The sequence below is a fragment of the Erpetoichthys calabaricus genome, chromosome 2 (genome assembly GCF_900747795.2).
Source record: "Erpetoichthys calabaricus chromosome 2, fErpCal1.3, whole genome shotgun sequence".
NCBI lineage: Eukaryota > Metazoa > Chordata > Cladistia > Polypteriformes > Polypteridae > Erpetoichthys > Erpetoichthys calabaricus.
In genome coordinates this window covers 36,214,206-36,226,880 of record NC_041395.2, presented here as the reverse complement: position 1 = coordinate 36,226,880, position 12,675 = coordinate 36,214,206, and the positions used below count along the sequence as shown (strand labels likewise).

The following is a 12,675-nucleotide window of genomic DNA, read 5'->3' as shown; positions in this document are numbered from 1 at the left end:
CAGGACACTGAACTAACCTGAATTGTATTATGTGATATCATCTACTTGTATTTTGCTCAGTAACTGTAATATTTCTATTGAACTGTTATATTATATTGAGGATTGTTTGTGTTCTCTTCTGTTCTGTGTATTGTATTTACCCCCTTTTTTGGCACCCGCTGCACACCCAGCCTACCTGGAAAGTGGTCTCTGTTCGATTTGCCTTTCCCGAGAATTCTTCCATTTGTTTTCCCTACAAGGTTCTTTTTGGGAGTTTTTACTTGTCTTCTTAGAGAGTCAAGGCTAGGGTGGCTGTCAAAAGGCAAGGCCAGTTAAAGCCCATTGCGGCACTCCTTGTTTTTTGGTCTATACAAAAATACATTGTGTTATGTATTGTATTGTATTGTCTGATGCTGAAACTCTGAAGCTGGATTAAGTGGCTTCAGTAAATGTTATACAAACATGTCACATGGCGTTGATTGGTGTCTTTTTATTTGTCTTGTTAATTTAATTGTGGGTGGGTGTGCCTCGACTGGCATTTTACTGTGGTATGGCAGGTCCACAGCTCAGATGAAAAAGCCTAATTTTAAATAGATAATCGCCACACTCGTTGCTTATAGAGGGGGTGTGGTAGTGTAGCCGGAGCGGTTCCCGAGCGCTTCGTGATGCGGTCTGTCCTCGCTTAAGTGCACAGGTGAGGAGTTGTCCACATCCGTAATTGATGCCGGGAGCTGCTAATCACCACACCTGACCCTCATTCACATTATATATAGTAGGAGCGTGAGTGCGGAGGGGAGGAAGGAAAAAGAAAAAGAAAGTGAACAGAAGTTAAGGGAGAAGAAGGAGGCAGGAAGGAGAAAGTCGGTGCGTGAGCGAGAAAAGGCACGCTCGTTGTCGAGAGCAGAAGGCAGCTGAGCAGTGAGCCCTAGTGGGGTGTTAAGGCCAGCACCCAGAGCGTTTAGTGAGTGACTGGAAGTAGGATGGCTCATCACAGAAGACAGTCGGGAGGCTTGGGAAGTGGATACCCCAGCGTGAGCACCCTGGTCGCTGGGGAACCCAAGTCTCGATCTGGGGATAGCAGAACGAAGCCAGGGATTGGGAAGCCACCAGACCAGAAGGCAGAAAAAGTCAGCTGCAGATAGGGTGACTCCCCTGGTGCATAGCCTGGATGGGAGAAGCAGCGGAGTCACCAGTAGAAGAATGCACCAGGCTTTCTTTTTAAAAGGACTGCTTCCACCCAGCTATATTTTAACCTCATTTTTATTGGAATTATTTTAACCTCCACCTTTTCACTGGTTTTATTGGATTATTTATTTGAAGCACTGCACTATTTATTTGAACGCTGTTTTGTTGGATTATTTTAAATAAAAGCACTTTGCTTCATTGATGTCTTCACTGTCCAGCTTATCGGGTGACTTTACCGATGGTGTTGGGTTTATATGCTCCCAAAAAGGTAGTGGGAGCATGGAGCAAGAACCCACATCGTCACATTCACCCAAGGCTGATTCACTCCTTGCATCCAGTGTTGTCAGGGTAATGTAATAATGTGCCTCAAAAAATTGCTGGATTAATGGAATAAAACAAACAATCTGTTGTAATTTGCACATTTAACTAATGTAATCTTTTTTGCATTCTTTGTTCATTGATGAATACGACAATTCTTATTTTGTATATTGCTTTGTTAATAGTAATCTCAAGCCCAGCATTGAAATCTTTGTGTACAGTACATGCATCGCAAAGTGGTAATAAAAATATATTGTTCAGTTTGCATTGCAAAATACCCAAGTATGTTTACCAAGTATGGTAAGCATAGAGAAGTGACAAAGGGAAGCTAGCATTTCTGTGCATTTCTAATTTGTGTGGTACAGTTCTGCCTCACAGCTGAGAGCTCTGGGGTGGAATCCCTGAGTCTCATCGCTGAACGTGCTGAGTTTGCACGACCTCCCTAAGTGTTTGTTTGATCTTGTCTGGGCACTGTGGCTTACTACCCTCATTCCAAAGGTATGTGTTTTAATTTAGTTTGTTACTCTAATTTGATCCTGTGTAAGACTACCACCAACAAAATGATGATGGGATTTGCTCGGGGCCTGCAACTATGAATTCACAGATAAAGAATCACTAAATGATAATCAATATATCTTCCATTTTTACTGTGTGCATTTCTGGTCACCACAACACAAAAAGTGCATACCAGCATTAGAACCTACTGTACATAATGGGGATAAAGAGTATGGCTAAGGAATTAAGCCTCATGAGTTCTGTGCAACGAATTCACCATGAGAACCTGATCCAGGTATTCAGATTTTTAAAAGTATTGACAGACCTCATTCAACAAAACACTTTTTGTTCCCCTCAGTCTTTTCAATTACCTGATATATCCACAGTGGACATGTATCTTTCTTTTCCATTAGATTCTATTTCCAACGATCTCCATTTTCTGTGCAGTATTCTGCATATCCTTGTCTACGAAATTCTTCCATCTGGTTATGGTTTCCTTCTCCTTCTCACTCCTGACAAACCCATCTCTAATATTCTCATTAGCACATAATTTTTCCTCTTGTCCCCATCACCATTTTCTACCATATCCATTTATCCATTTCACCTTTAAGCTCCCACCATGACACTGACTTGTCAAAAACACTGGGGTGCAAAAACATTATAGTCTACAACATAAATAATAACAGCAATTCACATTTGGCTGCATTCAGAAGTCTATGGTTAACAACACCTATTGTTTAAGTTTAGGGACTCACCATTTGATATCAAAAGATTAAGCAACAATGAACTGTAGTAATGTTTTTATTACACGTGGAATTAAAACCTCAGAAGCACTTGAATATTATGGTCTTTGATAAGCAGAGGAGCAGAGGTTTTGAATTTTCCTTGAAAAGCATTCTACCCTAATTTGGAGGGGTTTTTTTTATATTGTTCTCAGTTTGGAGAAAATATTTTTCCTAATTGGAATAATAATGAGATTGATTTAAATTATTTGCTTGAAACTTGGTTTTGTAGTGCTTAATTTTCATAAAACAAGAGCAATGATAATAACAATAACAATCACCATGGAAGAGCAGTAGTAAACAACGGACATGGAAAATAAAATAATAAAAACAACATAACAATGCGACTGTAACCCTTGTCTTTGACGTTATTACTTCAATCAAAGTCAAAATGTATACAGGTTTCTCAAACAGGCATAAGTTAAAATGTGTGGCAGAAACTGTACTGTCCTCTTTTTTTAAATACCATCTATGAATTGACTGATGAGACTCTTTATGTTTGCTACTCTATGGTCATTCATTGGGAAAACTCTAACCTCATGAATTGAGTGGATAATGATATTGTATTCTCTACATACATTGACATGGATACAATAAACTGAAATCATGGGTGACTTATTAAAGATGATTATAGTATTTTGATTACATCATATTTTATTATTATATTTATTTAGTTGGTTAATGACTGGGACCTAAATTAATTTTATATGTTTATAGGTAGTGGTGAGCAAAATGATTCACATGAGCTTGAATTTGCAGTGAAACTACAAAATTAAAATCAAATTGTATTTTGCAAGCAGTGAAATTTGTGCATTACCACATATATACAGTGAAAGTTCAAGCAAAATGACACCTTTTATTGGCTAACTAAAAAGATTACAATATGCAAGCTTTCGAGGCAACTCAGGCCCCTTCTTCAGGCAAGATCCAATCATTCCATCTTGCCTGAAGAAGGGGCCTGAGTTGCCTCGAAAGCTTGCATATTGTAATCTTTTTAGTTAGCCAATAAAAGGGGTCATTTTGCTTGACTTCTCACTACATTCATAATGGCTGACACAGTACAACACCCTAGTACTACACACATATATACAGTATATTCACATATATTTATCTCCCGTGCAGAAGCATAGGGAAATTAGGTTTGGATTACCTTATGGAATTAGGAAAAGTGTGTGCAGGTGGTGCTACCTCTTCCACAAAATCAGTGGTGTGTATTGGATGGCAGGCAGTGCCTAAGGTAGATGAGAGTGTGTGGAGCTGCGTGTAAGGAGCTGCTGAAGACTGAGAGGTGGCTACAGCATTGGATGGTAGCCAAGTAAGGAAAGAATAATGTCAGCCATGTAATTACCTTTACCTAGCAGTATTATTTGCTTTCCACCACAACTTTAAAAACCTCATGAAACCAAATGCAAAAAAGAATTTGGGGGCAATTTCACAAAATTATGAAACTAAATTCCATTGTTTTGGTTATCACTTTTTAAATGTTTAAAGTGTCATTAATTGCACATATAAATTATAATGAGATTTTTACTGACCTGTAAATGTACTAATCAACATGCAGCACATTGCCTCTCTCTGGTATTATGATTAGTGAGTACCAGTGATATTTTCATAACGAGAACTATAACTAAAAATATTGTTTTTTCATTTTATGCATGCTTGTTTAAAGCTTAACAGCAATGTACTTGCACAGACTGGTTTCTTGGGTTGAAACATTTGATCTTGCTGACTATACTCATTAGGCCCCTTGATCAGTTTGATCATTGATAGTCAAGCTGTGTTTAACGGCATTATGACCTGTGAGTGTATTTTGTTGACTGAAACATAACTTGCATTAAAATATGTGTAGGCCAGCATTTGTGGTCTTGCAACAGAGAAAAACTACAATTGTACTAATATTATGTAAAAAAGACAGAACTAAATAAAATAAAAACTAAAATTTTAAACACAGAACTAAAAAAAATAAAAATTGTTGACTCCACTGAAAACTAGAATGAAATAAAAATTAATTTTATAAAATAAAATAAAAACTAAAACTACAATTAATAATCAGAACTGAAATATCACTGGTGAGTACAGCTGCATTCATCATCTGAAAATTTTGAGAACATGATTGTCATACATGAAAAAATGTTTTTGTATTGTTGAGCCATCACTTGGCTTTGTATTCATCAAACATGATAAACATGTCAATCAGTCAAAAGATTTGCATTGGGTGTGACGAGGATGGACAGGATTAGAAATGAGTTCATTAGAGCAGGGGTCCCCAACCCCCGGTCTACAGCAAAAAGGCTGCCCCCTTCACTGAGGACACTTTTCAGAACGCTAGGTGGGCGGGGCTTTTCAGCGGCACAGAGAGAGGAGAGAGACCGAGGTGAGAGAGTATTACAACAAAGTATTTTTATGTTTCTGACAATTTCCCCATATGACAAGAAATGACATGAAATCTACATTCAGCAGCAGATACTTCCATTACATCGAAGTGACCTTGAAATGCTTGAATGAATTATCCACCTAGCAGTTAGTTCTGTGGTCGCAGCTCAGTTGTGCACATTTGCACAACAATCCCCAAACAGAAACATTGTAAAAAAATGTTCTTTCTTCGAATTTTCCTCGTACTGTTTTTTTTTTTGCTGTTTTTGTTTTCTGTGGTTATCAGTGATAAGTTTTGCTTATTGCTCGTCAACATTTGAAAAACATCCATTGGAATTTAATTCATTGTCACCCTCCTATAGAAACGGCAGACACGAATAAACGATGACAGTGTTAATGTTTGTGATGTGCAATCTGTTGGAATGACAAATGCAATGCAATATGCAATATGTCTTTGTTATATGCAAAAAAGAAGAAAAATCTCGGGTTACAAACGTATGCGAACTGCTGCATTTGAAGATGCCGAAAAAGCCGTTTTTATGTGGTTCAGTGATGCTCGTTCAAGAAACATTCCTATTAATGCGGCACTCATTCAAGAAAATGTGAGGTTTTTAAACTCTCTTGGGACTTCTGTCAACGGGACAACACACTGTGAGCCTGCTGTTGCCTTGCCTCGGTAACGGACAAACAATCTTACACAGATGCGGCAATTGCGCATTTGGGAAGCACTTCAGCGTGTCGTTCCCATTGGGTGGGGGATCCCAAAAGAGTTCAGAAACCTCACAATATGAAGAAGAAGAAAAGAATGATTTGGCTTCTGATTGATAACTGTGCTGCCCACAACATGCTTCCGCATTTAGATAATGTTCGCGTTGGATTGCTCCCACCCAATTGCAAGGCAGTGCTTCAGCCATTGGATTTGGGCATCATTCGCACCCTGAAAGTGTATTATCGCAAGGAACTGCTAAGAAAAATTCTCGTCAGCATAACTTGTAGACAGAAGAAGATTAAAATAACGCGAAAGAAGCTATTGAAGCTGCTTCCATTTCCAACATAATATCTTTGTGAGGCAGCATTTTCTGCAGTGACAGCAACCAAAATGAGATTACGGAGTAGACTGAACATAAGCAACACACTTCGCGTGTCACTGTCTTCCATCGTCCGCAGAGTTCTGGGATCGCCTGGTTGCATGGCTCTCACTGATTCTGCATTATGGTAAGCTGTATAATTTCTATTACTAAATTATAACTTAATAATAATAGAAATGTAATGTAAATTGTGTATAAAACTACACAGCCCTACAAACCCACCCATAATCACCCCACAAACCCCAATCGTCCAACACACCGAACCCCTACCCCCCAGGGTCCCTGAAAAAATTTGCTTCTAGTAAAGCAGTCCATGGTGTCAAAAAGGTTGGAGACCACTGCATTAGAGGGATTGGATGTGGTGAGAGAATACATGCAGGTGGTGGGTGTAACAGAACAAGATGCAGAGGACAGAAAGATATGGAAGAAGATGATTCGCTGTGGCAACCCCCAAACAGGAGCAGCCAAAAGAAGAAGAAGAAGTCAAAGCATCATAAATAAACATTGTTTCTTTTGTGTTATGTACTGGGTGACAATATTTTACTATAGTGGATCCACTTGGTGAAGTTTTGAGTTATAAATGTGAACAAAATTTAACACGCAGTCACATCTCACATGACCACGACTATCGCTTCAATAATGTATGTAGATGTTCTTCTATAAATTTGGCTTCATCCCATGGCGGACAATTTTTTTCTAAAATAGTTAGTTTATTTAACAAGTAGGCCTAGTGCTAGGCTTTGTTTTGGTTTTTGACTTCCTTCTGTACCAGACTTCTTTTTCAGTCTGTCTTCGTGTTTTGTTTGCTGGTTATTTGAATGGGAAAATTGGGGTTATCCTGTATTTTTTTGATTATTCACCAATAATAAGGTTTATTTTGACTTTCAGTGTGTGTGTAGCTGTGGGTTTATATTGATAAAGCAATGCAGACAAGTGCAGTACCCTGCAAAGATGCCCGAAGTAGGTCTAATTTCTGTCTAAAGCCCTCTGTGCCTTGGAATCTTTCATCTTAAGTACTGAAAGACCTCAGCATCTTCTAACTATTTACCCTGTCTACTTGAGCTGCAAAACATATATTGAGTTTTTGATCTGCTTATCTTCATTCCTTGCTCTCTATTTCTCTAATTCTATTTAAATTGTTGTACCTTTACTAACTTAAGATTGATCATCTGCAAAAAGCATTAGCCATGATGGTTCTTTCTTCACTTCCTTACTGATCTAATTTTAGTGTAAAAATAAAGGGCTTAATGCCAAAATCTGACATACTACCAAAATCATTTCCAACTCTTCTCCTGTTCCAGCTTTTCATCCAGCTTACAGTATTCAATCTAGTAAAACTAATTTAATTAAATAGTGAATAATATAGTTGAGGAACTAATGGAAATTTAGGGAGAGATTACTTAAGTTTAAGAATCTGTAACAAACTATCAAGTCATATAATTGAAAAGGAAACCTTAAGATGTTTTCAATAGAGATACTGGGACAACTTAGCTAGCCAAACAACCATGACAGAATGAATGGTCTCCATTCTTTTATCAATCTTCTTTCTTCTTAAAAAACTAATAAGCAAATAAAAGTTCAATTAAAGAAGAACCATCTGTATATAAAAGCAAGTTCAGTGTCACACAAAGAGGTGATGTCCCGCTGCAGATTTATCGTTTTTTTGGGCCATTATCAGGATATACTTCCAAAATAATCATTTAGCACGTAGATCAAAGCCATATGTAACTGTTTGATATTGGGAAAAAAAAATAGATGTTGAAGAAATATGATGGTATGACGGATGGCCGGGGCACATGCCTGGCAGGGACGCCCCTTCACCACATCTGCCAGCGGGACAAGGGTGGGAAGCCCAGTATCTCCCCCTGGACGCTAGATGGCAGCCTCCCTGGGTTGCAACGGTGCCTCGGACTCCCCCAGGGCTTCATGGGGATTGGAGTTCTGTGCAGCTCTTTGGGGTTCTCCAGGCGCCACCAAGGGGTGCTGCGACAGAAGCGGCTGGGCCCTTTTGGGCACTGGTATCACCGGGTACACAATAAAAGGGAGCCAGCGACCACCACTCGGAAGCCAGAGTCGGAAGGAGGAGGACTAAGCTTGAGGAGGAGTGGTGGTAAAGGAGGAAAAGTTGTGTTGTGGTTCTTGTTTTGTTTTGGGACTGTGTATTGCCTGTGGGTCACGGGGAAGACATGTGCCAACGGGTGAAGAAAAAATAAAGTCTTTTGTTTTTTCATATGTGCCTCTGTGTCTATCTGTGTCGGGTCAGGCACCTATATAGCGCCTTTGTTACAGATGGCTAATGTTGGATCTTCTGCCAAACAAAAATGTCCTGCGTGCTCATCTATGATCTCGTTTGTGACTTTCACTTTGCAAAAATGTTTCACACTTTGTACCTGTAGCCACCGAAGTATAAGGCGAGATCAAGCACGGGTAAAACGCATGCCGAAAGAAATCTCTCAGTCCAAAAGTTCGTTTTAAAAATATTTAGTGAAGATTAAAAGCAAATAATCCACACAAGAATAAAGAAAAATGTAGTTACACATGTAGAATAAAAGGCAAAAAAAAGGAAAAATAATCTTCTCTAAAGTTAGCTTTTCTTGAGTGATTTCTGTACTTAAAAGTTCTTTAATTCTTCTTCTATACTTAAAGATTCTTAACTTCTTATATACTTAACGATTCTTAGTTTCTTTTTCTGTACGCTTTAAACGTATGTCACTTAAATGGCACTTAAATAAGCGCTGTTTTCTTAGAGTTACTTCACACACTCAAAAGGTCCATAGGCCCGTAGGCCCATAGGCACAGGCACGGTTTAAAACCTTGTGCCCTCTGCGCCTTACACATGGCAAGGCTGGTCACTAACTGAAGAATAATGTTTAGTCAAAGCAGATAGAAATAGCTAGAATATACCAATTTTACTGAACATATGGGGGTTTTATAAACCTCCCATAGATTATGCATTGTCATCTCGTGAATTATTTATGAATCTTATATAACTAGGAAATCTTACAGTGCCCAAGTCGTATTTTTAGAGGAACACGTTTATTTTAATACATATAAAGACCAAGAGCAATAAAAAAATGACAGATTTTAAGTGGTTTACTCAAATGTCAATGACACAAAAATTACAACTGATGTTTAAAAAAATATCCAAGAAGCAAAGAACAAGGCTAACATCTGGACTGTATATTGAAGTTTCTGGTTATAGTTAAGAAACAAAGCTTAAGAGTAAGCTCTGCCACTCCTTGCGAACTTCCTTTTACAGAACTGAAAACCGAGATACTAGAAATCAAACAGGATGTTGCCACTGCTTAGCTGATAAGTGTGGTCTGACCCTGACAGAAGAATCCAAAAATAGTGATAATCTTAGTGGTCCCCGCACCAGAGCGTTTATCACAAATTTTGTTTAAAAAACTTGAAACTGAGTTCACCTCATAATAAAATCTTGTCTTCATTCTGCGCTAACATCACAAAATAAATAAACAAAAAAAAGAAGAGTTTAAACATAAAATTGGAAATCTGAGCACCGTTGTTAATGAAAAAGGAATAAAGTGGTAGATATGGTTGAGCACAGGAACATTTCATCAAGACTAACGATAATGATAAGTGAGCTTGCCACACATACAGTAATACACACACACACACAACACTCAAGGGGATGGAGTGTTAAGACAATTTCAAGTACCGCTGACTGACAAGGGTTGACAGAATCATTGGAACTTAATTTCATCATCTTATATAGGTCAGTTATTTTAATTACATTTAAAAGAATAATTTACTTATTACTTAGGAGCTAATGGTATCAATCCAGGCAGTCTCTACATTGTATTCCCCCCTCTCTTTTAGTCAGAATGGTTCAGCCTGGTCCTCACAAACTTGAATCATAGAGCATTATTCTACACACTTGCTAGCCAGCTTTAGATGAGTTTTTGTGTGGCTTAATTTGAAATGTCGAAGCCAAATTCCTGGAAAGAAAGGCAAGAAAAGTTTGAGTGAGAGAAGAGAAGATGACAGATGGTCACTTGATTTCTCTCAAAGCTCGGTGAGTTTATCAGTGTTAGTTCATTCTCCATAAGCTGTACCAACAGTCCAGTTTACAGTATTGTTCAGTCTAATCCAACAACCAAAAAATAAAAACATCTATTTAGAAGTCACTTTGAATAATCCACAAGGAATCTGCTGTATAACAGTAAATAGAAAATGATACAGTTTACTTGCTAATGATTTTATTGCTAGACAGCTTTTTAACGTTCTTTAACGTGGTACTTTTCCATCAAACACTCAAACTCATTTTACAAAATTAAAGTTGTTTTGAAAACGTCTGATAAATAAAACTTATAATGAGTAAAAAACATTTCCACATCATTATAATGAAACATTTAGTATATTCAGTTACTTCATTTATGAGACACAAACACAGACATCATATTACTCAGTTGAATCAGTCAGTCATTTTCCAACCCGCTATACCCTAACACAGGGTCACGGGGGTCTGCTGGAGCCAATCCCAGTCAACACAGGACGCAAAGCAGGAACAAACCCCGGGCAGGGCGCAAGCCCACCGCAGGGCACACACACACACACACACACACACACACACACACACACACACACACACACACACACACACACACACTAGGGACAGTTTATGATCGCCAATGCACCTAACCTGCATGTCTTTGGACTGTGTGAGGAAACCCATGCAGACACGGGGAGAAAATGCAAACTCCATGCAGGGATGACCCGGGAAGCGAACCCAGGTCTCCTTACTGTGAGGCAGCAGCACTACCTTGACTTATATAAAAAAGATTGTCCTCTGGCTTCAAGAGACAAAAAGCCACTTAGCTGGGGAAAAACAAAATGATAACTTCATTTAGTTTGTTTAAGCAATCATGGAACGATTTTGTCTGAGCTTCATATGTGATGTACAGGCAGTAATACACATATACACTTACTTCTTTTTGATTATGTCACTTTGGACTCACTGAGAAAGGTGTTTTCAAGTGTCTCTTATATTTGCAGGCTCCACTATCTGCACAAAGTTGTCATAAATGATTCATGCTTCGCAGACAAAAAAAAAATAATAATGTAGTGAAATGCGGTGGAAATGCGCATGGCTCTTAAAGATTGTAAAGGCTGGTTTAATGACTCGCTATCCTAATAAGTTGTCGCTCATCAAGCCATCAATTCTTGGCTGATAATAGGATGGCGTTGCAGACACTTATCTTCTATAGAATGCACCCTCTGGGATTTTGATAGCTCTTATATTTAAATAACAGTTGTCTGACTATCGCTATTTCTTCCTTGTGGCTTTTGATATTTAATTGATAATTATTTTTTGGTTCTTGATGTTGCTGCTGTTAGTCAACTTACCATAATAATAATGTTTAAAAAAGCACAAACAAACAAATAACACATAGAATCCTAATCTTAGTTTGAATATATTTGAATATTTAATTATTTTTAATTAGAAAATTCAAAGCTTATTTTTTGGCTAACAGTCCTGGTAATTATGAGACTTAACTAGAGCTATACCAGCCTGCATAGTAAAGCTAACAAAAGCCTGCAATGAGGTGGGGTGTGTGTGTGTGTGTATACTGTAATATCCTTTAATGGGGCCCAAAATCTCTAGCAGCACCCATGAGAACACTGTTCATATAATGGTCTTGAGAAGGATCAATCATGGACAGGAAATGTACAACAAACTTAAATTGACCAATGCCAAAATGTTGCTTGCCTGATACCTATATTTAAACAGTTTATTGGGCTCTTATAAGAGATGTGTCACCCTTGTTTTCTTTCATTCCTTTGCACATTAAAGAGTCCTCAGTCATGTTCTAACCCATTAGTCCTGAACAGGGTCACGGGGGACTCTGCTGGAGCCTATCCCAGCTAGCACAGGGCACAAGGTAGGATCAAACCCTGGACAGGGTGCCAGTTTGTCACAAGTTGAACACACACACACGGGCCAATTAAGGTTTGCCAATTCACCTAACCTGCTTGTCTTTAGACTGTGGGAGGAAACCGGAGCACCCTGAGAAAACCCATGCAGACTCCACACAGGGAGGACCCAGGACATGAACCCTGGTCTCCTTATTGTGAGGTAGTAGCGCCACCACTTCACCACTGTTCTGCCCTAAATTGAATTTATTTTGCAGGTTTTTGAATAATTTAACATTTATTCTGCACTTTTTGTTTAGTACAGATGGATTTTATAAAAAAATCTCCTTGCATAGAAATTTATTGTTAAATGAAATGTTTCTCAATTAAACTGATATGTTAAAGAAAGCTTTTTAAACAAGTGGTATTTCCTGTTTATTACAAGTGTTTGGGCATTTCACTCTTTTAAGAGTGGTGCATTAGCTTTCAGAATTTGACAAGTTTAATCTGAAAAAATGAAAAATACATGCCGACCACAGACTATAAATTACCCATTTCCTGTCTTGTTAAACTGAATTTAT

General features: G+C 38.3%; 1 protein-coding gene across 2 annotated transcripts in view; it reads left to right on the top strand.

Moving 5' to 3' along the window:
* Positions 1-12,675, top strand: part of LOC114645758 (leukotriene B4 receptor 1-like) — a 69,103-nt gene that overhangs the window by 16,892 nt on the left and 39,536 nt on the right. Inside the window, exon 1 of one of the 2 annotated variants that reach the window (XM_051923164.1) lies at positions 10,135-10,256. The exons of the other annotated variant lie outside the window; for it this stretch is intronic. The gene's annotated coding sequence lies outside the window, so the exon portion shown is untranslated. Of the gene's footprint in view, positions 1-10,134; positions 10,257-12,675 lie in introns of those variants that run through there. 2 annotated transcript variants of the gene reach the window in all.